General features: G+C 47.4%; 1 pseudogene; it reads left to right on the top strand.

Annotated features, from left to right (window-relative positions):
• Positions 1 to 25,525, top strand: LOC147987444 (mavicyanin-like; annotated as a pseudogene).
• The last annotated feature ends 202 nt before the right edge of the window (positions 25,526 to 25,727 follow it).

Genomic DNA, 25,727 nt, shown 5'->3' with positions numbered 1-25,727 from the left:
ATGGCCGTCACCAGAAACATTCTCCTCTCTGTGGCCGCCATGGCCATCCTGAGCACCGCCTCGGCTGCAATCTACAATGTCGGCGAGCCCGGCGGAGCGTGGGACCTTGGCACCAACTACAGCATATGGGCGTCCTCCAGGAACTTCCAACCCGAGGACCAGATCGTCTTCAAGTACTCCCCTCAGGCGCACGATGTCCTCGCACTAGTAGAAAACAGGGCTTTGGTCCAGGCCAGGTCAGCCCATTAGTCCTAGTTCAGTCCAGAACCGGGACCAATGGGGGCATTGGTCCCGGTTCGTGAGCTCAGGGGGCTGGCCGGGCCACGTGGACCATTGGTCCCGGTTCATTTGGACCTTTTGGTCCCGGTTGGTGGGATGAACCGGGACCAGTGGGCCTCGCTCCTGGCCCACCACCATTGGTCCCGGTTGGTGGCTTGAACCGGGACCAAAGGCTCCCCTTTAGTCCCGGTTCATGCCACCAACCGAGACCAATGAAGTGCCTATATATACCCCCTCGCGTAAGAGCAGAGCACACTGCTCTGTTTTTTTCTGGCCGAGGGGGAGAGGGCTTGGTGGTGCTCTAGCTCACCTCCTATGCACACAAGGTGTTCGATGGAATGCCCGAGCCACACTACTTAAGCTTTCTCCTCTCCAAGCTTGACCTCCAGGCTTCATTTTCCACAATATTTGTCTAGGTTTAGCGGTCCGTCACGCCGCGTCCCCGTCTTCACCGCCGTCGATCACCCGCGCCGAGCTCATCGCCGGCACCACCATGGTGAGCCTCTTGTTCTTATCTTCTTTCTGCAAGGAAAAATATTCTTACTTGTATGTTTACATAGATACTTGTATTATTTTCTTACTTTTATTATTGCATCTTATATAGTGCGATGGTTTTGGTATCCGCCCCCATCGGCCCTCGTCCTGTCTATGATTCGGATGTCGTATATATATTATCTTTATAACTATTGGTTCATTTATTGTTTGTGAAAATTATGCCGACCAACGTGACATAGATTTTATTTATGTAGGATGTATGTGAATCAGAAATGCCAACCGACCCTATTGTCAAGAGGTTAAATTTAGTTGAAGAAGAAAACAATTTGTTGAAGGAAAAAATAAAAAAATTGAGGAGGAGAAGATGATATTGGAGTTACATGTTGCGGATGTCGTCGATAATCACAAGATCAAGATGGATGCAATGCGCTTGAAGATTAGAAAGATTAGAAAATATGCCATTCATACCGAGGCTTGGTATCATTATGCCGTTGGATCAATTGTTACCTTGGTTGCGATTATGATCGCATTTGTTTTCGCATTGAAATGTTTTACATAGTTTCAATGTATGGTTTAATTAATTAGATGCTCTGGAGAGCTATATGTTGTTAGATGAGAACTATGTATACACTTTGGTTTTAATGTGATGATGAACTTCTATTAATTTGGACACTTAATTATATATAATGTACGCAGATGAACCGGCAATGGATGTACGGTGACAGACACACCTGCGAGTACATTATGGGCGTGCATGAGTTTCTCGATGCGGCTGAGGCAAACAAGCAAAATGGTTTTATGTGTTGTTCATGCACTGAATGTGGGAATACGAGGTCTTACTTTAACCGGAAAATCCTTCACTCCCACCTGCTTTACAAGGGTTTCATGCCACACTATAATGTTTGGACGAGACATGGAGAAATAGGGGTTATGATGGAAGACGGCGAAGGAGAAGAGTACGATGACAACTATGTGCCCCCTGAATACGGTGATGCTGCAACGGGGGGAGCTGGTGAAGATCAAGAGGAACCAGACGATGTGCCCAATGATGCTGCAACGGGTGAAGCTGCTGAAGATCAAGAGGAACCAGACGATGTGCCCGATGATGATGATCTCCGCCGGGTCATTGTCGATGCACTACTAAGGAAAACCTTATACACAGAATCTTAGCAGCAGTGCGGCATAAAAACAGGCGCTGCTGCTAAGTAGTAGCAGCGCGGCTACGGAAAGCTCGCTACTGGTGCAAACTTAGCAGTAGTGCGTGACGCTTAAACCGCGCCGCTACAAAAATCCACCGACAGTACACAACGACATAAGTTTACCAGTAGCGCGGCGCCAGGGAGCGCGCTGCTACTAATGCCATAGTAGCAGCGCGCTTTTTTGTCACCTCGCTGCTGCTAATTTTGAAATTGTGCACAGGGTTGGCCCGTTTAGCAGTAGCGCGTGACAGGAAAGCGCGCTGTTGCTACGCTCTTAGCAGCAGCGCGCTTTCTCTCCCACGCTACTGCTAAGACGCAGCACCCACCACCTTTTCCACCTCCCCTCCCCATCTCCTCTCCTCCCTTTCCCCTACCTCCCACATCCTCCCTCTCTCACTCTTCTTCTTCCTCAATACTTCTCCCCCCAGTACTCTCCCTCTTCTACCTACCTTTCTCTCTCTTCATTACTCCTAGCTATAACTACACCACCTCCATTAATTCATCTCCTTTCTCTTTTTCCTCCCCCCTCCACTAGTTGAAGTTGTCTCCTCCCAAATTAGCTAGCTAGGTAGATGTAGAATTTAGTTAAGTGACCTATTTGCCCCCTAACTAGATCTTTCTTTGTCAAGAAGAGCTTTGTGCACTTTTGACCTCCCTACATCATCATCTCCACCGTGTGCTCGATCTCGAGATAGAGGTGTGATTAATATTTCATGCTTTTGCAATGTTCCTATTTTGTATACACACTTAATTGTTGGGGAACGTTGCAGAAAACAAAAAAAATTCCTACGGTTTCACCAAGATCCATCTATGAGTTCATCTAGCAACGAGTGGTTGGGTGCATCTACGTACCTTGTAGATCGCAAGAGGAAGCGTTCAAAGAACGGGGATGAGGGAGTCATACTCGACGTGATCCAAATCACTGGAGATCCTAGCGCCGAACGGACGGCACCTCCGTGTTCAACACACGTACGGTCAGCGTAACGTCTCCTCCTTCTTGATCCAGCAAGGGGGAAGGAGAGGTTGAGGAAGATGGCTCCAGCCGCAGCACGACGGCGTGGTGGTGATGGAGCTGCAGTACTCCGGCAGGGCTTCGCCAAGCTCTATGGAGAAGGAGGAGGTGTTGGAGAGGGAGAGGGAGGCACCAATGGCGTAGGTGAGAGGCCCTCCCTCCCTCCCACTATATATAGGGAGCCTAGGGGGGGCGCCGGCCCTAGGAGATGCAATCTCCTAGGGGGGCGGCGGCCAAGGGGTGGGGGGCTTGCCCCCCAAGCAAGGGGGCGCCCCTCCTTTAGGGTTTCCCCACCCTAGGCGCATGGGCCCTAGGGGAAGTGGCACCCCAGCCCACTTTGGGCTGGATCCCTTCCCACTTCAGCCCATGGGGCCCTCCGGGATAGGTGGCCCCACCCATGTGGACCCCCGGGACCCTTCCGGTGGCCCCGGTACAATAACGGTGACACCGAAACTTGTCCCGATGGCCGAAATAGCACTTCCCATATATAATTCTTTACCTCCGGACCATTCCGGAACTCCTCGTGACGTCCAGGATCTCATCCGGGACTCCGAACAATATTCGGGTTACTGCATATACATATCCCTACAACCCTAGCGTCACCGAACCTTAAGTGTGTAGACCCTACGGGTTCGGGAGACATGTAGACATGACCGAGATCGCTCTCCGGTCAATAACCAACAACGGGATCTGGATACCCATATTGGCTCCCACATGCTCCTCGATGATCTCATCGGATGAACCACGATGTCGAGGATTCAAGCAACCCCGTATACAATTCCCTTCGTCAATCAGTATGTTACTTGCCTGAGATTCGATCATCGGTATCCCAATACCTCGTTCAATCTCGTTACCGGCAAGTCACTTTACTCGTACCGTAATGCATGATCCCGTGACCAGACACTTGGTCACTTTGAGCTCATAATGATGATGCATTACCGAGTGGGCCCAGTGATACCTCTCCGTCATACGGAGTGACAAATCCCAGTCTTGATCCGTGTTAACCCAACAGACACTTTCGGAGATACCCGTAGTATACCTTTATAGTCACCCAGTTACGTTGTGACGTTTGGTATACCCAAAGCACTCCTACGGTATCCGGGAGTTACACGATCTCATGGTCTAAGGAAAAGATACTTGACATTGGAAAACTCTAGCAAACGAACTATACGATCTTGTGCTATGTTTAGGATTGGGTCTTGTCCATCACATCATTCTCCTAATGATGTGATCTCGTTATCAATGACATCCAATGTCCATAGTCAGGAAACCATGACTATCTGTTGATCAACGAGCTAGTCAACTAGAGGCTTACTAGGGACATGTTGGTGTCTATTTATTCACACATGTATTACGATTTCCGGATAACACAATTATAGCATGAATAAAAGACAATTATCATGAACAAGGAAATATAATAATAATGCTTTTATTATTGCCTCTAGGGAATATTTCCAACAGTCTCCCACTTGCACTAGAGTCAATAATCTAGTTACATTGTGATGAATCAAACACCCATGGAATTCTGGTGTTGATCATGTTTTGCTCTAGGGAGAGGTTTAGTCAACGGATCTGCTACATTCAGGTCCGTATGTACTTTACAAATATCTATGTCTCCATCTTGAACATTTTCACGAATGGAGTTGAAGCGACGCTTGATGTTCCTTGTCTTCTTGTGGAACCTGGGCTCCTTGGCAAGTGCAATAGCTCCAGTGTTGTCACAGAAGAGCTTGATTGGCCCCGACGCATTGGGTATGACTCCTAGGTCGGTGATGAACTCCTTCACCCAAATTGCTTCATGCGCTGCCTCCGAGGCTGCCATGTACTCTGCTTCACATGTAGATCCCGCCACGACGCTCTGCTTGCAACTGCAACAGCTTACTGCCCCACCATTCAAAATATACACGTATCCGGTTTGTGACTTAGAGTCATCCAGATCTATGTCGAAGCTAGTGTCGACGTAACCCTTTATGACGAGCTCTTCGTCACCTCCATAAACGAGAAACATTTCCTTAGTCCTTTTCAGGTACTTCAGGATATTCTTGACCGTTGTCCAGTGTTCCTTGCCGGGATTACTTTGGTACCTTCCTACCAAACTTACGGCAAGGTTTACATCAGGTCTGGTACACAGCATGGCATACATAATAGAACCTATGGCTGAGGCATAGGGGATGACACTCATCTCTTCTATATCTTCTGTCGTGGTCGGACATTGAGCTGAGCTCAATTTCACACCTTGCATCACAGGCAAGAACCCCTTCTTAGACTGATCCATATTGAACTTCTTCAATATCTTATCAAGGTATGTGCTTTGTGAAAGACCTATGAGGCGTCTTGATCTATCTCTATAGATCTTGATGCCTAATATATATGCAGCTTCTCCAAGGTCCTTCATTGAAAAACTCTTATTCAAGTAGGCCTTAATGCTGTCCAAGAGTTCTATATCATTTCCCATCAAAAGTATGTCATCTATATATAATATGAGAAATGCTACAGAGCTCCCACTCACTTTCTTGTAAACGTAGGCTTCTCCATAAGTCTGTGTAAACCCAAACGCTTTGATCATCTCATCAAAGCGAATGTTCCAACTCCGAGATGCTTGCACCAGCCCATAAATCGAGCGTTGGAGCTTGCACACCTTGTCAGCATTCTTAGGATCGACAAAACCTTCCGGCTGCATCATATACAATTCTTCCTTAAGGAAACCATTAAGGAATGCCGTTTTGACGTCCATTTGCCATATCTCATAATCATAGAATGCGGCAATTGCTAACATGATTCGGACGGACTTTAGCTTTGCTACCGGTGAGAAAGTCTCATCGTAGTCAACCCCTTGAACTTGTCGATAACCCTTAGCGACAAGCCGAGCTTTATAGATGGTCACATTACCATCCGCGTCTGTCTTCTTCTTAAAGATCCATTTATTTTCTATGGCTCGCCGCTCAACGGGCAAGTCAGTCAAAGTCCATACTTCGTTTTCATACATGGATCCTATCTCGGATTTCATGGCTTCTAGCCATTTGTCGGAATCCGGGCCCGCCATCGCTTCTTCATAGTTCGAAGGTTCACCGTTGTCTAACAACATGATTCCCAAGACAGGGTTGCCGTACCACCCTGGTGCGGAACGTGTCCTTGTGGACCTACGAAGTTCAGTAGCAACTCGATCTGAAGTTTCATGATCATCATCATTAATTTCCTCTCTAGTCGGTGCAGGCACCTCAGGAACATTTGCTTGAGTTGCGCCATTTTCCGGTTCAAGAGGTAATACTTCATCAAGTTCTACTTTCCTCCCACTTACTTCTTTCGAGAGAAACTCCTTCTCTAGAAAGGATCCATTCTTGGCAACAAAGATCTTGCCTTCGGATCTGAGGTAGAAGGTATACCCAATAGTTTCTTTAGGGTATCCTATGAAGACGCATTTTTCCGACTTGGGTTCGAGATTTTCAGGTTGAAGTTTCTTGACATAAGCATCGCATCCCCAAACTTTTAGAAACGACAGCTTAGGTTTCTTCCCAAACCATAATTCATACGGTGTCGTCTCAACGGATTTCGACGGAGCCCTATTTAAAGTGAATGCGGCAGTCTCTAAAGTATAGCCCGAAAAAGATAGCGGTAAATCGGTAAGAGACATCATAGATCGCACCATATCTAATAGAATGCGATTACGATGTTCGGACACACCATTACGCTGAGGTGTTCCAGGCGGCGTGAGTTGTGAAACTATTCCACATTTTCTTAAGTGTGTGCCAAATTCGTGACTCAAGTATTCTCCTCCACGATCTGATCGTAGGAACTTGATTTTCCTGTCACGTTGATTTTCAACCTCACTCTGAAATTCCTTGAACTTTTCAAAGGTCTCAGACTTGTGTTTCATCAAATAGATATACCCATATCTACTCAAGTCATCAGTGAGGGTGAGAACATAACGATACCCACCGCGAGCCTCAACACTCATTGGACCGCACACATCAGTATGTATGATTTCCAATAAGTTGGTTGCTCGCTCCATTGTTCCTGAGAACGGAGTCTTGGTCATTTTACCCATGAGGCATGGTTCGCACGTGTCAAATGATTCGTAATCAAGAGACTCTAAAAGTCTATCTGCATGGAGCTTCTTCATGCGTTTGACACCTATGTGACCAAGGCGGCAGTGGCACAAGTATGTGGGACTATCATTATCAATCTTACATCTTTTGGTATTCACACTATGAATATGTGTAGCATTACGCTCGAGATTCATTAAGAATAAACCATTCACCATCGAAGCATGACCATAAAACATATCTCTCATATAAATAGAACAACCATTATTCTCGGATTTAAATGAGTAGCCATCTCGTATTAAATGAGATCCTAATACAATGTTCATGCTCAAACTTGGCACTAAATAAAAATTATTGAGGTTCAAAACTAATCCCGCAGGTAAATGTAGAGGTAGCGTGCCGACGGCGATCACATCGACCTTGGAACCATTCCCGACGCGCATCGTCACCTCGTCCTTCGCCAGTCTCCGCTTATTCCGCAGCTCCTGCTTTGAGTTACAAATGTGAGCAACTGCACCGGTATCAAATACCCAGGAGCTACTACGAGTACTGGTAAGGTACACATCAATTACATGTATATCACATATACCTTTCATTTTGCCGGCCTTCTTGTCCGCTAAGTATTTGGGGCAGTTCCGCTTCCAGTGACCACTTTCCTTGCAATAAAAGCACTCAGTCTCGGGCTTGGGTCCATTCTTTGGCTTCTTACCGGCAGCTTGCTTGCCGGGCGCGGCAACTCCCTTGCCGTCCTTCTTGAAGGTTTTGTTACCCTTGCCTTTCTTGAATATAGTGGTTTTATTCACAATCAACACTTGATGTTCCTTTTTGACTTCTACCTCTGCTGATTTCAGCATTGCAAATACTTCAGGAATGGTCTTTTCCATCCCCTGCATATTGAAGTTCATCACAAAGCTCTTGTAGCTCGGTGGAAGCGACTGAAGGATTCTGTCAATGACCGTGTCATCCGAGAGATTAACTCCCAGCTGAGTCAAGCGGTTATGCTACCCAGACATAGTGAGTATGTGCTCACTGACAGAACTATTTTCCTCCATCTTACAGCTGAAGAACTTGTCAGAGACTTGATATCTCTCGACCTGGGCATGAGCTTGGAAAACCATTTTCAGCTCTTCGAACATCTCATATGCTCCGTGTCTCTCAAAACGTTTTTGGAGCCCCGGCTCTAAGCTGTAAAGCATGCCGCACTGAACGAGGGAGTAGTCATCGGTACGTGCCTGCCAAGCGTTCATAACGTCTTGTTCTGCAGGGAGAACAGGTGCGTCACCTAGCAGTGCTTGTAGGACATAATCTTTCTTGGTAGCTATGAGGATGATCCTCAGGTTCCGGACCCAGTCCGTGTAGTTGCTGCCATCGTCTTTCAGCTTGGTTTTCTCTAGGAACGCGTTGAAGTTGAGGACTACGTTGGCCATTTGATCTACAAGACATATTGTAAATATTTTGGACTAAGTTCATGATAATTAAGTTCATCTAATCAAATTATTTAATGAACTCCCACTTAGATAGACATCCCTCCAGTCATCTACGTATAACATGATCCGAGTTAACTAGGCCGTGTCCGATCATCACGTGAGACGGACTAGTCAACATCGGTGAACATCTTCATGTTGATCGTATCTTCTATACGACTCATGCTCGACCTTTCGGTCTTCTATGTTCCGAGGCCATGTCTGTACATGCTAGGCTCGTCAAGTCAACCTAAGTGTTTGCATGTGTAAATCTGTCTTACACCCGTTGTATGTGAACGTTAGAATCTATCACACCCGATCATCACGTGGTGCTTCGAAACAACAAACTGTCGCAACGGTGCACAGTTAGGGGGAACACTTTCTTAAAATTATTATGAGGGATCATCTTATTTACTACCGTCGTTCTAAGTAAACAAGATGGAAAAACATGATAAACATCACATGCAATCAAATAATAAAAGTGACATGATATGGCCAATATCACATAGCTCCTTTGATCTCCATCTTGGGGCTCCATGATCATCTTGTCACCGGCATGACACCATGATCTCCATCATCGTGTCTCCATGAAGTTGCTCGCCAACTATTACTTCTACTACTATGGCTAACGCGTTTAGCAATAAAGTAAAGTAATTTACATGGCGTTTCTCAATGACACGCAGGTCATACAAAAAATAAAGACAACTCCTATGGCTCCTGCCGGTTGTCATACTCATCGACATGCAGGTCGTGATTCCTATTACAATAGCATGAACATCTCATACATCACATATATATCATTCATCATTCATCACAACTTTGGCCAAATCACATCACAAAACACTTGCTGCAAAAACAAGTTAGACGTCCTCTAATTGTTGTTGCAAGTTTTACGTGGCTGCAATAGGGTTCTAGCAAGAACGTTTTCTTACCTACGTGAAAGCCACAACATGATTTGTCAACTTCTATTTACCCTTCATAAGGACCCTTTTCATCGAATCCGCTCCAACTAAAGTGGGAGAGACAGACACCCGCCAGCCACCTTATGCAACTAGTGCATGTTAGTCAGTGGAACCGGTCTCACGTAAGCGTACGTGTAAGGTTGGTCCGGGCCGCTTCATCCCACAATACCGTTGAAGCAGGATAAGACTAGTAGCGGCAAGAAAGTTGACAACATCAACGCCCACAACAAATTGTGTTCTACTCGTGCATAGAGAACTACGCATAGACCTAGCTCATGATGCCACTGTTGGGGAACGTTGCAGAAAACAAAAAAATTTCCTACGGTTTCACCAAGATCCATCTATGAGTTCATATAGCAACGAGTGGTTGGATGCATCTACGTACCTTGTAGATCGCGAGCGGAAGCGTTCAAAGAACGGGGATGAGGGAGTCGTACTCGACGTGATCCAAATCACCGGAGATCCTAGCGCCGAACGGACGGCACCTACGTGTTCAACACACGTACGGTCAGCATAACGTCTCCTCCTTCTTGATCCAGCAAGGGGGAAGGAGAGGTTGAGGAAGATGGCTCCAGCAGCAGCACGACGGCGTGGTGGTGATGGAGCTGCAGTACTCCGGCAGGGCTTTGCCAAGCTCTATGGAGAAGGAGGAGGTGTTGGAGAGGGAGAGGGAGGCACCAATGGCGTAGGTGAGAGGCCCTCCCTCCCCCCCCCCCACTATATATAGGGAGCCTAGGGGCGCCGGCCCTAGGAGATGCAATCTCCTAGGGGGCGGCGGCCAAGGGGTGGGGGGCTTGCCCCCCAAGCAAGGGGGCGCCCCCCCCCCTTTAGGGTTTCCCACCCTAGGCGCATGGGCCCTAGGGGAAGTGGCGCCCCAGCCCACTTTGGGCTGGATCCCTTCCCACTTCAGCCCATGGGGCCCTCCGGGATAGGTGGCCCCACCCGGTGGACCCCCGGGACCCTTCCGGTGGTCCCGGTACAATAACGGTGACACCGAAACTTGTCCCGATGGCCGAAATAGCACTTCCCATATATAATTCTTTATCTCCGGACCATTCCGGAACTCCCCGTGACGTCCAGGATCTCATCCGGGACTCCGAACAATATTCGGGTTACTGCATATACACATCCCTACAACCCTAGCGTCACCGAACCTTAAGTGTGTAGACCCTACGGGTTCGGGAGACATATAGACATGACCGAGATCGCTCTCCGGTCAATAACCAACAGCGGGATCTGGATACCCATATTGGCTCCCACATGCTCCTCGATGATCTCATCGAATGAACCACGATGTCGAGGATTCAAGCAACCCCGTATACAATTCCCTTCGTCAATCGGTATGTTACTTGCCCGAGATTCGATCGTCGGTATCCCAATAACTCGTTCAATCTCATTACCGGCAAGTCACTTTACTCGTACCGTAATGCATGATCCCGTGACCAGACACTTGGTCACTTTGAGCTCATAATGATGATGCATTACCGAGTGGGCCCAGTGATACCTCTCCATCATACGGAGTGACAAATCCCAGTCTTGATCCGTGTTAACCCAACAGACACTTTTGGAGATACCCGTAGTATACCTTTATAGTCACCCAGTTACGTTGTGACGTTTGGTATACCCAAAGCACTCCTACGGTATTCGGGAGTTACACGATCTCATGGTCTAAGGAAAAGATACTTGACATTGGAAAACTCTAGCAAATGAACTATACGATCTTGTGCTATGTTTAGGATTGGGTCTTGTCCATCACATTATGCTCCTAATGATGTGATCTCGTTATCAACGACATCCAATGTCCATAGTCAGGAAACCATGACTATCTGTTGATCAACGAGCTAGTCAACTAGAGGCTTACTAGGAACATGTTGGTGTCTATTTATTCACACATGTACTACGATTTCCGGATAACACAATTATAGCATGAATAAAAGACAATTATCATGAACAAGGAAATATAATAATAATGCTTTTATTATTGCCTCTAGGGCATATTTCCGACATTAATTAGCCATTATTATGCATGGGTCCAATGATGTAATATATATATGTTCCTATTTTGTATACACACTTAGCCATTATTATGCAAGGGTCCAATGATGTAATATATATGTTCCTATTATGCTGAGGAAAAGAAAAAAGGGAAACTGATTATAGCAGTAGCGCTTTAGTGAAAAAGAGCTATAGCTAGTCTAGGTAGCAGTAGCGGTTTCTGCAGAAAATCGCTATAGCTGCTCATAATAGTAGTAGCGCGTTTCGTGTAAACGCGCTACCGCTACGTCCACTTAACCCAAAATTCTCACTCTCCCTGCTTCATCCCGTCTCTTTTCCCCCAAATCCCCACTCTCTCTTCCCCGGCCCCGTCGCACCGCCGCGCCCGCCCCCGACCTCGGCGCGCTCGCCCTCGACCCCGCCGCGCCCGACCCCGGCGTGCTTGCCCCCGACCCCGCCGCCCCTGACCTAGGCGTGCTCGCCCCCGACCCGTCAGCCCTCGCCTCGCTCCTCTGCTTCCTCCCCTCCCAACCTCGGTCGTCGTCGGGCCTGCCTCCTCGCCCTGCACCCTCTGGAAACCACCCCCCCCCTCTCTCTCTCTGCTAGCTAGGGTTAATTTACTTAGGTTTTAGTTATGTTAATTAGGTTATCTATTTAGTTATGAATTTAGATAGGTTTCAAAATTTGCTGAATTTATATGCAAATTTGAATTGGACATGTGATATGTGGATATGTCATGTTTTGGACATGTCATGTTTTGGTAAATGATCCGAGTTGCCTATGTTACGCCGGAATGTTGATTCATTTCCGTTCCGGTGAATTTCAGGCGCTCGATGTGTCCATTTTTTAGCAAAGGTCATGCCGAAATTTCCCGTGAATAAAGGCATGATTTGTGCTACATAGTTGGCATATTGAGTGCTGGCACATAGATTTCTTTTTTATCTCATTTCTCATTTATTCATACTTTTAGAAATAAATGAGGACACTTAATCATAGGAAACATGTCGAACAACGAAGAAACTGGGCCTTCTGACCAAGATGCAGACGAGATGGATTATGAGGGTGAACAAGACTACCTCAACTTTTTGACTGCTAAGCAAGGTTTGCAGGTCCGCCTCGATGATGGTACTGACGCCGACACCGACACCAACGGCGCCGGCACCGATGGCGGCGCCGAGACCGGTGGGGAAGGTACTGCCGGGGAAGATACCGGCGCCGATGCCGGTACCGAAAAGAGGCATAAGAAGTAGAGGATACGAAAACCTAACAAACTAGGGATTGGACGACTTGTGATCACAAAGATGGCACCTGGCAAGTTTGAGCCGTTAGAGCCGGAAGAACCTCGCAAGTGCTATGGGAACCAAGTAGGATGCATCCTACGGGAATGCGCGAGCATCAATGACGATGACTTAAGGAGTAAAGAACATTTGACGCAGTTGCTCCTAACGAAGTTGCACAAGAGAGTCAAGTTCCCCGATTGGGATGATAACATAGAACAACCGTGGGATGATCCGAAGATGAAAAAGATTAACAATCACGCCATGGGCATGTTCAGCAATGATTTGGCCTCCTGGAAATCGAGGGTGAAACGAGCTATTGAGGCTGAGGAACCCCTGTCCAAGATTCTGGAGGAAAATCCGACACTTACGGAAGAGGAGTTCGAAGAGTTCAAGGACACTTGCGCTACCGAGGACGCCAAGGCTAAGGCTGCGAAATTCAAGAGCCTTCAGCAAAGGAACACGGGGAAGCATCGCCTCGGAAGCCGTGGCTACCTCGGTAAACGGCCCAGATGGGATAAGGAGGACGCGGAACGTGAAGCCGCGGGTCTCCCAGACCCCTTCGCGAAGTTCACCAACCCCTTGGAGCATGACTTCATCAGGGCCCGCTACAAGTGGGACAAGGAGAAAAAGGTTTTTTACATGGACAAGATCACGAGGAAATTGATTAGACTACTGGAGAAGCAACACCAGCTTGCAGCCGAAAACCCTACTTCTCCGATGAGGCCCAAGTGGGACACCCCTCTCAACCGGGCCTTGAACGAACTTAAGGGACTCCCTTTGGGCCAGTGGCCGCAATATGGTCGTGTACACGGCGCTGGAGATGGAGCCACGTGGAAGGTGTTTTACAACGAGGGCCCGGAGGCCAAGAAGCAAAAAAGAAGTTTAGTCAGGCGGACATCGACGCGAAGGTGAAGCTTGCGGTCGAGAAAAAAGCAGCTGAGGACGCGAAAAAAGCAGCCGAGGACAAATATGAGTTGTTACAGCAGGCAGTCAATGCAGTTGTAACTGCCTGCAGAAATGATTTCGCTACTAACTTGGTTCGAGTTATCATCAACTGGACGAAGGAAAATCCAGACAAGACGGTACATGATTTCCCGTTGCCCAGTTTCAACGGGAGCAACTCCATGAACAACAACATCATCGCACCATCACTTGCCCAGGCAACCGGGCCTCCTCTCGCAGCCGCTCCCGCTCATAGCAGCCCGTCCTCAGTCTCTGGCGCGCTCGGTGGGCCTTCATCTTTGGCTGAGCTCGACGCCATCACGGTAATTACATGTCGCACCACCATATATATATAATATTCCATTTTTGTTGCCTTTCGGATGTTTTACGCCACAGACATATGTGTTTGCAGGCAAAAGAAACCCCGTGCACCATACTCTACTTGATCAAAGGCCAGAAGGTGGACGTGGGAAAGGGGATGATAATGGACCCCTTGCAACCCACGTTCCACAACCAGCCAATCCCTGCTGGGCACTTCAGGGTTAGCTTGTCCAGTGTGAAATCGGGGCACGAGGATTTGCCTCCTCCAGTACAGCATGTGGGAGCGGACGATGAGACCCCGCCGCGGATTGGAAGCTGCAAGGGTTGGGTGCTGCTATGGCCGAAGAATCTTATTCGTCTGGAGCCGGCCGAGAGCACACCAATAACCACACATCAACAAGCATGTGCGGAGACCACCACCCCACCTACGCAATTACCAGCTCATGTAGTGCCGGGTGAGAGCGGCGGACGACATGATGAAGGGGGTGCAATAGTGCTGGCTAATGCAATTTGTCCTGTAGAACAGAGAATGGATGATGAGACAGAGGTCGACCCTATGGATTTCCTCAATACAAACGCGTATGACTGTGACATAGAATTGATGAGTCAACCATATGACGAATCAGGCTATCAGCTTGCTAATGAGGATATGGATGATATGCCCGGGCAGGAAGGTCGTAGCAGGGATTGCAAAAAGTCTCTCTTCATGAAATCCTCACAGGACACGCCTGAAGATGCCGCATCAACACAGGCTCAACTATCCCAGCGCGAGGGTCGTACAGTACTTAGCCCGGGAACACTGGGGCAGGGGTTAAGGAAGGGTCTAGAAGGTGTGCCCAAGAAAAAGGAGAGAAAGAGATCGGGGAAGATAGCTGCCTCCTAACAAGCCAGAGCACATAGCAGCCAAACGATGCATTCTGAAGAGCGTGTACCCGTGAAAGGTGCGGCCATGTTCCATCTCACGGGCGAGCCGATGCTACCGACGAAACCGCTAGAGGCACTATCAGGGGATCTCAGGAGACTGCACAGCCATGTGCTGTCGACTGAGAAAAGCCTACTAGCCTCAAAGGATCCAGGATATCCGACATACGCGGCTCGTGTGCCTAAGGGGAAGTGCTACGTCGAGACACGGCCCGCGGAGGTGTTCTTCCTGCGGTTTGACCATATCTTTGAGATGTTTCTGACAAGGCGGCTCGATTTTACAATCGTCCGCCTTTTTGCGCTACATATGAGCTCTGTCATGAACAGTGAAGAAATCTCGCAAATCTGTGTGGCGGATCCGTACTACATGCACGAGTCTTTCTTGAGTCTCGGCGACTTTGAGCGTGAAACTGCTAGGGACTACCTCCAAAACTTCATGGTACAGAATAAGGACCGGGAAATTGTCCTCGTGCCTTATCATCCAAAGTAAGTCAGTTTCGAACAACCCTTTCATACATTTCAATCATTCCTTCTCTCTCTATGGGGAATAATTTGAGGTGTCTTTTCCCTGCAGCAACGGGCGCGCCGTCCTTATCGTTCTTTATCCGCAAGTCTCCCACGCCGTGTATTTTGACCCTTCCATAGACTACGAGAAAAAAGACTACACCCACATAATGAATATTCTAGATGATGCTCTCCAAGGCTTCAGCTTTAGAGGTGGCCACATGCAGATCAGGAAACAAAGGAACAAGAAGATGGGTTTCACGCATAAAACTAACTTCTCCTGCATCCAAGTCCCAAAACCAAGCAAGAAGGATGGATTGTACATCCTCCATCTCATGATTCAGTTCAACACGGATCACCAAAAGCTTCGCATGAGAAGCAGAAAATGATGATCATATCCACAAGTGGCTAGAATCTCATGGAGAAGCGGATTATAAACTTAGAGATGACTTCTTTCGCATCCAAAGCGACATTGCGATGATCATCATGAAAGAAGTCGTCGATGAGAAGGGGATGTTCCACCATGGCCCTATATCGCGAGCTAACATCCGAACTCGCATAGGCATGCAACGTCTAGACCTCACGTCGTTCAAGAAGCTAGGGTCCATCCTCCATGATATGGAAGGATGGAACTTCTAGTGATTTATGATGCCGATGATGATGATATGTGTCGGTTGAACTTGTATACTATTTGTAGTGATGCAACTTTGTGATGTCCACGATCCCTGCCGAACTTGCGTAACGCTACTTTGTTAGTTTGCGTACGATGACATGCGTACCTCTAGTTAATTAATTTGCGTACTGTATGTTGCATCTAGTTGCTAACCCTTTCTTTTTCGGTGTTCTCTAGTATGTTTTGTTGCATATATATGATTGTACATCCTCTTCATGAACATGCATCTCTAACAGGTACCTAGTTTCTTGATGGCGAGATGGAACTGCTATGTTGTGTACAAAGGGAAGGTTCCGGGGGTGTACAACGAGTGGCATGAGTGTCAGGCGCAAGTGAATGGGTTCTCGGACGCCAGCCATAAAGGCTTCAAAAGCAGACAACAAGGAGAAGCTAGTTACTTGAGGTTCACTATAGCGCGAGAGAGGACTCGTAACCACCATCTCATGTACTGCATAGTTCCACTCTCACTCATAGTGATAGCTCTTCTCGCGTATACCTTTGTTTAGATGGTTGACGTTGTAGTTGCAAGTATTCGAGACTTGCATGTATCGCTATTTTCGAGATGATGACAAGATACCACTTTGTGTTGGATGATCATTATGACGAGACTATTTGTATGTATATGCTATGATTACATTTGTGGTCTCGCAGGCATTTGTATGTGTATCATGATGACATTTGTATGTGCTAAAGATTCTTCTATAAAGCCTGTTCAAATACAAAACAAATATGCCGAAAAAAAACAAAAAAACAACTAAAATTAGCAGTAGCGAGTGGAGAAAAGTTAGCAGCAGCGCGGTTGTAGCAGTAGCGCGCACAGGGGAAGCGCGCTATAGCTATTAGCAGCAGCGAGGTTCCTTTAAGCGCGCTGCTGCAACACTTGTGTAGTAGTAGTGCGGGTGGACCAGCGCTACTGCTATACGTTAGCTGTAGCGCCGGCCCCCGCGCTACTAAAAGGCCGAAAACCCGCGCTGCTGCTAGGCTTTTCCCTAGTAGTGATGCAAGGACGCAATGTGAAAGTCAAAAGGAGAAGCTGAAGTTCGATCGCATGTTAGAGGATCACAAAAAAGGGTTGTACCCCAATTGCGAAGATGGCAACACAAAGCTCGGTACCGTACTGGAATTGCTGCAGTGGAAGGCAGAGAATGCTGTGGCTGACAAAGGATTTGAGAAGCTACTGAAAATATTGAAGAAGAAGCTTCCAAAGGATAACGAATTGCCGACAGTACATACGCAGCAAAGAAGGTTGTATGCCCTCTAGGATTGGAGGTGGAGAAGATACATGCATGCCCTAATGACTGCATCCTCTACCGCGGTGCATACAAGGATCTGAACGCATGCCCGGTATGCGGTGCATTGCGGTATAAGATCAGACGAGATGACCCTGGTGATGTTGACAGCGAGCCCCCCAGGAAGAGGGTTCCTGCGAAGGTGATGTGGTATGCTCCTATAATACCACGGTTGAAACATCTGTTCAGAAATGAAGAGCATGCCAAGTTGATGCGATGGCACAGTGAGAACCGAAAGAAAGATGGGAAGTTGAGAGCACCCGCTGACGGGTCGCAGTGGAGAAAAATCGAGAGAAAGTACTGGGATGAGTTTGCAAAGGACCCAAGGAATGTATGGTTTGCTTTAAGCGCGGATGGCATTAATCCTTTCGGGGAGTAGAGCAGCAATCACAGCACCTGGCCCGTGACTCTATGTATGTATAACCTTCCTCCTTGGATGTGCATGAAGCGGAAGTTCATTATGATGCCAGTTCTCATCCAAGGCCCTAAGCAACCCGGCAACGACATTGATGTGTACCTAAGGCCATTAGTTGAAGAACTTTTACAGCTGTGGAATGGAAACGATGTACGTACGTGGGATGAGCACAGACAGGAGGAATTTAACCTTAAGGCGTTGCTGTTCGTGACCATCAACGATTGGCCCGCTCTCGGTAACCTTTCAGGACAGACAAACAAAGGATACCACGCATGCACGCACTGTTTAGATGACACTGAAAGTATATACCTGGACAAATGCAGGAAGAATGTGTACCTAGGCCATCGTCGATTTCTTCCGACCAACCATCAATGTCGAAAAAAGGCAAGCATTTCAAAGGCGAGGCAGATCACCGGAAGAAGCCCGCCATGCGTACCGGTGATCACGTACTTGCTCTGGTCAATGATTTACACGTAATCTTTGGAAAGGGTCCCGGTGGACTAGCTGTTCCGAATGACGCTGAGGGACACGCACCCATGTGGAAGAAGAAGTCTATATTTTGGGACCTACCCTACTGGAAAGACCTAGAGGTCCGCTCTTCAATCGACGTGATGCACGTGACGAAGAACCTTTGCGTGAACCTGCTAGGCTTCTTGGGCGTGTATGGGAAGAAAAAATATACACCTGAGGCACGGGAGGACCTGCAACGTTTGCACGAAAAAGACGGCATGCCTCCGAAGCAGTATAAAGGTCCTGCCAGCTACGCTCTTACGAAAGAAGAGACAGAAATCTTCTTTGAATGCCTGCTCAGTATGAAGGTCACGACTGGCTTCTCGTCGAATATAAAGGGAATAATAAATATACCAGAGAAAAAGTTTCAGAACCTGAAGTCTCATGACTGCCACGTGATTATGATGCAACTGCTTCCGGTTGCATTGAGGGGGCTTCTACCGGAAAACGTCCGATTAGCCATTGTGAAGCTATGTGCATTCCTCAATGCAATCTCTCAGAAGGTGATCGATCCAGAAATTGTACCAAGGCTAAGGAGTGATGTGGCGCATTGTCTTGTCAGTTTCGAGCTGGTGTTTCCACCATCCTTCTTCAATATCATGACCCACGTCCTAGTTCATCTAGTCGACGAGATTGTCATCCTGGGGCCCGTATTTCTACACAATATGTTCCCCTTTGAGAGGTTCATGGGAGTCCTAAAGAAATATGTCCGTAACCGCGCTAGGCTAGAAGGAAGCATCTCCATGGGCAATCAAACAGAGGATGTTATCGGGTTTTGTGTTGACTTCATTCCTGGCCTTAAGAAGATAGGTCTCCCTAAATGGCGGTATGAGGGGAGACTGACTGGAAAAGGCACTCTTAGAAGAGACTCAATAATATGCAGGGACGGATATTCTTGGTCTCAAACACACTACACAGTTCTACAGAACTCTACCTTGGTGACCCCGTATGTCGATGAACACAAGAATAGTCTGCGCTCCAAACACCCGGAGCAGTGCGACGACTGGATTACATGTGAACACATCAGGACTTTCAGCAGTTGGTTGGAAACACGTCTCAGAGGTGACAACACTGTTTGTGATGAGTTGTACTTGTTGTCCAGGGGACCATCTTTGACTGTATTGACTTACAAAGGATACGAGATAAATGGGAATACATTTTACACGATCGCCCAAGATCAAAAGAGCACCAACCAAAACAGCGGTGTCCGCTTTGATGCAGCAACCGAGAGCGGAAAGGACACATATTATGGTTACATAGTGGATATACGGGAACTTGACTACGGACCTGATTTTAAGGTCCCTTTGTTTAAGTGCAAATGGGTCAATCTGTCAGGCGGCGGGGTACAGGTAGACCCACAATACGGAATGACAACAGTGGATCTGAAAAATCTTGGGTACACTAACGAACCGTTCGTCCTAGTCAATGATGTGGCACAGGTTATCTATGTGAAGGACATGTCTTCCAAACCGAGAAAAAGAAAAGATAAGGAAGCGAATACATCATACGATGAGCCAAAGCGCCACATAGTTCTTTCAGGAAAAAGGGACATCCTGGGAGTGGACGGCAAGACAGACATGTCTGAAGATTATGAAAAGTTTCATGAAATTCCTCCCTTCAATGTCAAGGCTGACCCAAGCATCCTGATAAACAACGAAGATCATCCATGGTTACGGCGCAATAAGCAAATGACACAAGCGAAGAAAAAGTGAAGACTTTCTCCCGCAACTGTTATGATGATACCATGCCAACTTTGTAACACACGAACATGCTACCATTGTCCGTTTTGTACATGCACATGCTATGTGGGTGAAATTATGATACCATGCCAACTTTCAACTTTTTCAGAGTTCATTTGAAATGCTTTAATGCCTTATGGTTCGGCCCTCATAATACCATTATTCAAATTTTAACTATTCAAATTTGAAAACTAATGGCACTAACAGAAAGTTTATAATTTTTTCTAAAAGTGATGACACTAAGGTCACTTGTGGGACGTGGATGTACTGTCCGACACCGACGGCCACATGTATCTCACACCGACGATACTTGCTATTTAGGGTTTCCTCTACCGCTCGGCGACCCTCGACGACCCTCGTTCCCGATAAAAAAAAGAGGAAGAAGAAGAAAAAAAGAGGAGAAGAAAGAATAGAGGAGTATCTATTCTTTCTTATCCTCTTTTTTTTTCTTCCTTTTATTTTTTTATCCTTGAAGCATTGTCGAGGCCACCCCAAACCCTAGAGAAGCAGCGTCGAGGCCACCCCAAACCCTAGAGAAGCAGCGTTGAGGCCACTAATTAATATTAGTTCTACGTTTGCCACTAATATATCCATCTGTCATGTTTGAATAATAATTGCCATGTTGTCAATATTTGTAGAAACTATGGACACCGCCCGAGACGAAGTACAAGAAGAGTTGTTGGGGGACATAATCGCACGAGGAAGTGATGCCGTCTGCTCGTTGTTTCTCAACGACACCGATGGTCTGGAAGCAGCTGGCTATGATTATGATGGCTCGGGTGACCTAATGCCGGTGCAAGAAGGAGACCGTGAGGACGGCTCCGGTGACCCAATGCCGATGCAAGAAGGAGACCGTGATGACGCCTCCGATGACCGAACCGAGTCCGGCCAGGTATATATATTAGTTAAGCTTCTGCTGACTAGCAAATTGATGCATTCATTGTTTTGGTATGTACACATATTAATTAAGTCTTTGTTCTTTTTTCTAGCCCTCCGAATCGAGCACAACTTCGGTAAAGAGACGAGGCCCGAAGAAAAAGTTGAGCTCGGATGAAAAGTTTGAGATCATAGCAATCGCGCCCGACGGCCAAACGATTGAACCTCTCCGGACAAAGAGTGCATTTGTTGCTCAGTGCGGGGTTTTGGTTAGGGACAAGATCTCGATCAGCATCCAGCAATGGTTAAAGCCGGCTACAGAAGACCCTAAGGTGTCTTATGTCAATGATATGCAGAAAAATGATCTTTGGACTGAGCTGAAGTCAAATTTCACCCTACTGCCAGAGGATGATCCAGAGAAGCCAGTTAAAGAGCAATTAATCAAGTCTCTTGCTCTTAAGAGGATGGCAGAACTATTCAGGAGGTGGAAGAAAGAACTGAATAAGTTTGTCGAAAATAAAGAGACACCAGAATTCAAGGGCAGATATGAGAAGATCAGAGATCACTGGCCTGCATTTGTGGCCCATAAGACATCGGAAAAGAGTAAGAAGATGTCGGCGACAAACAAGCAAAATGCTGCGAAGAATAAGCATCACCATCGCACGGGGTCAGGTGGCTACCTCGTAGCACGGCCTAAGTGGGCCAAGACTGAGAATGATCTGGTTGATAAAGGGATCGAACCAGAGACAATTAACTGGCAAGACCGTTGCCGGACTTGGTTCTTCGGGGCTGGTGGAACCTTGGACCCTGTAACAGGGAAGTGCATTTGGACAAACGATCAAATGGACATACCAGTCAGGAAGCTTTAGCAGTATATCGAAGCAGCACAGCAAGGGACGTTCTTTCCAGACAGAGAGAACGACGAGCTCACAATGGCCCTCGGGAATCCTGAGCACCCTGGACGGACACGAGGCACGCCAGGCTCCATTCCGTGGAAGGTTGGGTTTCCGGACGCAGGCGGTTACAAATCCCAGGAGAGGAGGAAAAAATTGCAGCAGACCCAAATGCAGGCGCTGCAAGCAGGGGTACAAGCAATAGAGGAACGAGAAGCAAATCGCAGCAAACGTACTGCCGAAGCTTCCCCCGAAGCTACCCCGCCATCTCAGCGGAGAAGCAGCGTGGCTTCCACCGAGCTGCTTCAGCCGGAGCATGCCTTGACGGCCCCTACCAACTATCCCGTGGATGCTATCACGGAGTCTCAAAATTACCGCCTTATGACGCAACGGATGAATTTGAAGGTCAAGGCGGCTGTTGGCTCTGTTTATCCTACTGAACCCGGCGCAACTTTTCACTGTCGGCCGATTCCAGAAGGATATGCTAGGGTGATGGTGGATGAAATAACGGAGGGATTTGAGGACCTCCAGGTTGACCACCCTACCGGTGAAGGGGAGACTAGGCTGGGGTCTGCTCTGAAGACTCCATGCCTATGGCGGAAGGAGCTCATCAACCTTTCGAACCAGACGCCTCCGCCTCCTCCTCCTCCTCCAGCAAGTCAGGACACTCCGCCTCCTCCACCGCCTCCTCCTCCGGCAAGCCAGGGCACGCCGCCTCCTCCACCGCCTCCTCCTCCGGCGAGTGACGATCAGGGCACTCGACAGGCTCCTTCTCCGGCGCGTGGCGGCACTCCGCCTCCTTCTCCGCCTGCGCCGACACGCCCGAGCAGCCAGCCTCCTCCTTTTCCGCCTCGTCAGCAAGGGCTGAAGAGACCTGCCGCCACTCCGGCTGCTCCGGCGCGTCGTAGTCCTTCTCCTCCGCCTCGTAAGCAAGTAAAGAAGACAACCGCTCCGTCTGATCTACCGGCGTCTAGCAGTATAGCCAGAGGCAGGAGGAAATACAGATTCGGTCCTTCTCTGAAGACTCCAGAGAAGTTACCATATGAGAGGACCCCGGGGAAGAACGCCGAGATCGCACGAGAAGAAGTGAGGAACTACTTTGAAGGGGTGAAAGCAAAGAAACATCCACCTCCGGAGGAGAAGGTAGATCTGGTGAATGTGAAGCGCACTCTGGTTGCCCTGACAAAACCACCCAAGTCTCCGCCGAAAGGAAACTATGAGCGCTTTATTGGAAAGGAATTTGCCGAAGCGGAGCGGTCGGGAAGTACTGTCAGTGATCAAAGGCTGAAAGAACGACGAGCTGGGAAACAAGTTTCCTAGCTCGGCGAACAAGCGAAGCAATCGTGCCCCCCGCTCAAGGTGCCTAGCGACAACGTCGCTAATGATCCGAGGATGGTGCCCGGTTATAGCAATCTTGGCGATTACCTGCCCGACGATGTACATTATGATTTCATGGAGGTGCAGATACAAAGATACGAGTACGGGAAGCCTCTTGTCAAAGATGAAAGATCTCTATCAACGATGATGCGAAGATTGCATGATTGGTACTTGAAAATCTGCAGAGACTCTGGGGGGAGAAGTACTTTGTATGTGAAAGTTAAAAAGGAGCATGACCTCATTGGAATTGAACTGTTGCCTGTTCCATTTGAGGAGTTCTTTCAGTTTTTCAATCAATTGCCCCTCGATAAAACAACGGTCACCTGCTACTGTCTGTAAGTAGTACTACTTCTGTCATTAAGTCTCTCTATATAGCTCAGCTCTTTCATTGCATGTATTTATAATCATCCTCACTATATTATGCAGATTGAAGATCGCCGAATTGAAGAAAAGACAAGTCGGTGATATTGGGTTCATTAACACATATCTCATAGATGCAACTCAGATTAAATTTCATGCCGCAGATACCGAGGCCAACTTGCTACGATCGTTGGTAATAAATGAAAACAAAGATATAATACTCTTTCCTTACAACTTTAAGTGAGTGTTACTGTCTTGTGCGTATTCGGTTTCCCTTATATATTAGTCAAGGTTATAGTAATGTAATTGATGAGTTATGCATGCGTGTGCAGTTACCACTATATTCTCCTAGAGATTAAGCTTGAGCAGGGACTAGTAACCGTCTTAGACTCAAGACGAAAAGATCCCCAGGACTATGCGGACATGACTCAAATGCTCGAGAAGTAAGTTAAATCGATCATTATCCACCATATCAGCAACTTTGTTCATTTCCTGATATATCAAGTAATTGTTTTCTTTATCTGGCAAGGTTTGGAAAAAAATCTCCAAAAAAACTCCAGGACTCCCGAAGAAGCTGCAATTTAGACACCCGAAAGTAAGTACTATAGTAGCATGTTCCGCGCATCTCCTATTGATTCAAGCGCTAGTTTCATCAATACCATTTGGCATTCTTGCTTATCAGTTTGATTGACCTCTATTTCTTGTAAAGTGGTTGTGGCAGGAATAAGGGAATGATTTCTGTGAATACTATGTTTGCGAGTCCATCCGCCACACGACCTGTGAGCGGGGCTACACTGACGAACAATATGAAGTACGTAAATAACAACATTCACAATTTTATTTTATTACCATCATTTGTGTTGAGTTTCATTCATTCATATATATATATATATATATATATATATATATATATATATATATATATATGTATTGACCCCCTTCTTCAAATTAGATGTTTCGGAAGCGGGATGAACTCCTAGCACCAGCTCACATGTGAGCAATTCAAGAGGAATTGGCAGCATTCTTTCTTGACCACGTGATCGCTGAAGACGGAGAATACTATCTGGACCATGAGTCCGTATGATTATATTTGTAAGAGATAATTATTGTATATATGTAGCCGGTAGTGTCGGATAGATATACGAGAACTTGTTGTTCGACCAATCTCTCGGAGAAGGAGAGGTGGTCGATATCACTTCTCTCTGTATGCATATATGTTCATGACGATCTTCTATTTCCTTCGTTTGCTTACTAGCTAGCTAGCGTGTCTAGTCCTCTCTATACGTATGTATAGTACGTAGCGTCGACCAAGCACGGACATAAGAGAGGACACTTCTCTCTATTAATTATAGCTAGCTAACACAATATATGAAACACCTAAATTAACCCCCCAAAACCCCCAACCCCCCCCCCCTTCAAAAAAAAACCCCAGCCACAGTAATGCTGACGCGTGGATGCCTATTGGTCCCGGTTGGTGCCACCAACCGGGACCAAAGGGTCTCCTGCCTGGGCTCCGCGCACAGGCCACGTGGAGGCCCGTCTGTCCCGGTTCTGGATTGAACCGGGACTAAAGGGACAGGGCATTAGTACCGACCCTTTAGTCCCGGTTCAGGAACCGGGACAAAAGGCCCTTACGAACCGGGACAACAGGCCCTTTTTCTACCAGTGTCGAGGTCAGCAAGGCCGACTACGACTCATGCAGCACTGCGACCCCCATTGCCACCCTCAACTTCGGGAATGATGTCATCGCCCTTAACGTCACCGGCACCCGCTACTTCATATGCGGCTTTCCTGGCCATTGTGCGGGTGGCATGAAGGTCAAGATCGATGCCATGCCAAGCTCCTCCTCTTTGTCGCCTGGCCCGGCCAGCGGCCCAAGTGCAGGCAACGCTCCCCCACCGACGCCTGTCTCCGCCGCCATCTCTGTGGAGGCTACGGGCTTTGGCCTTGCTTGCCATTGCTGGCCTCATGGCTTGAGTTCATTTGTGCAGCTGCACATACATGTATAAAGTCATGTATAGTCAAGTAATTATTACTAGCAAGTATATGTGTAGCCAAGTAATTATATGTGTAGGTTGTATGTATTCGGGCTTCTTCTTTAATAAAGATTTTTCTTGTCTCTCTTATACAACATTTGTCAAGAAACATGTTCATTCTAGAATTTGATAAGCTAGACTTG

Source organism: Triticum urartu, chromosome 2A (assembly GCF_056163025.1).
Source record: "Triticum urartu cultivar PI428250 chromosome 2A, HENAU_Tu73, whole genome shotgun sequence".
In the NCBI taxonomy this organism is placed as follows: domain Eukaryota; kingdom Viridiplantae; phylum Streptophyta; class Magnoliopsida; order Poales; family Poaceae; genus Triticum; species Triticum urartu.
The sequence above is the reverse complement of the archived record's forward strand: the minus strand, read 5'-3'. Positions and strand labels throughout refer to the sequence as shown.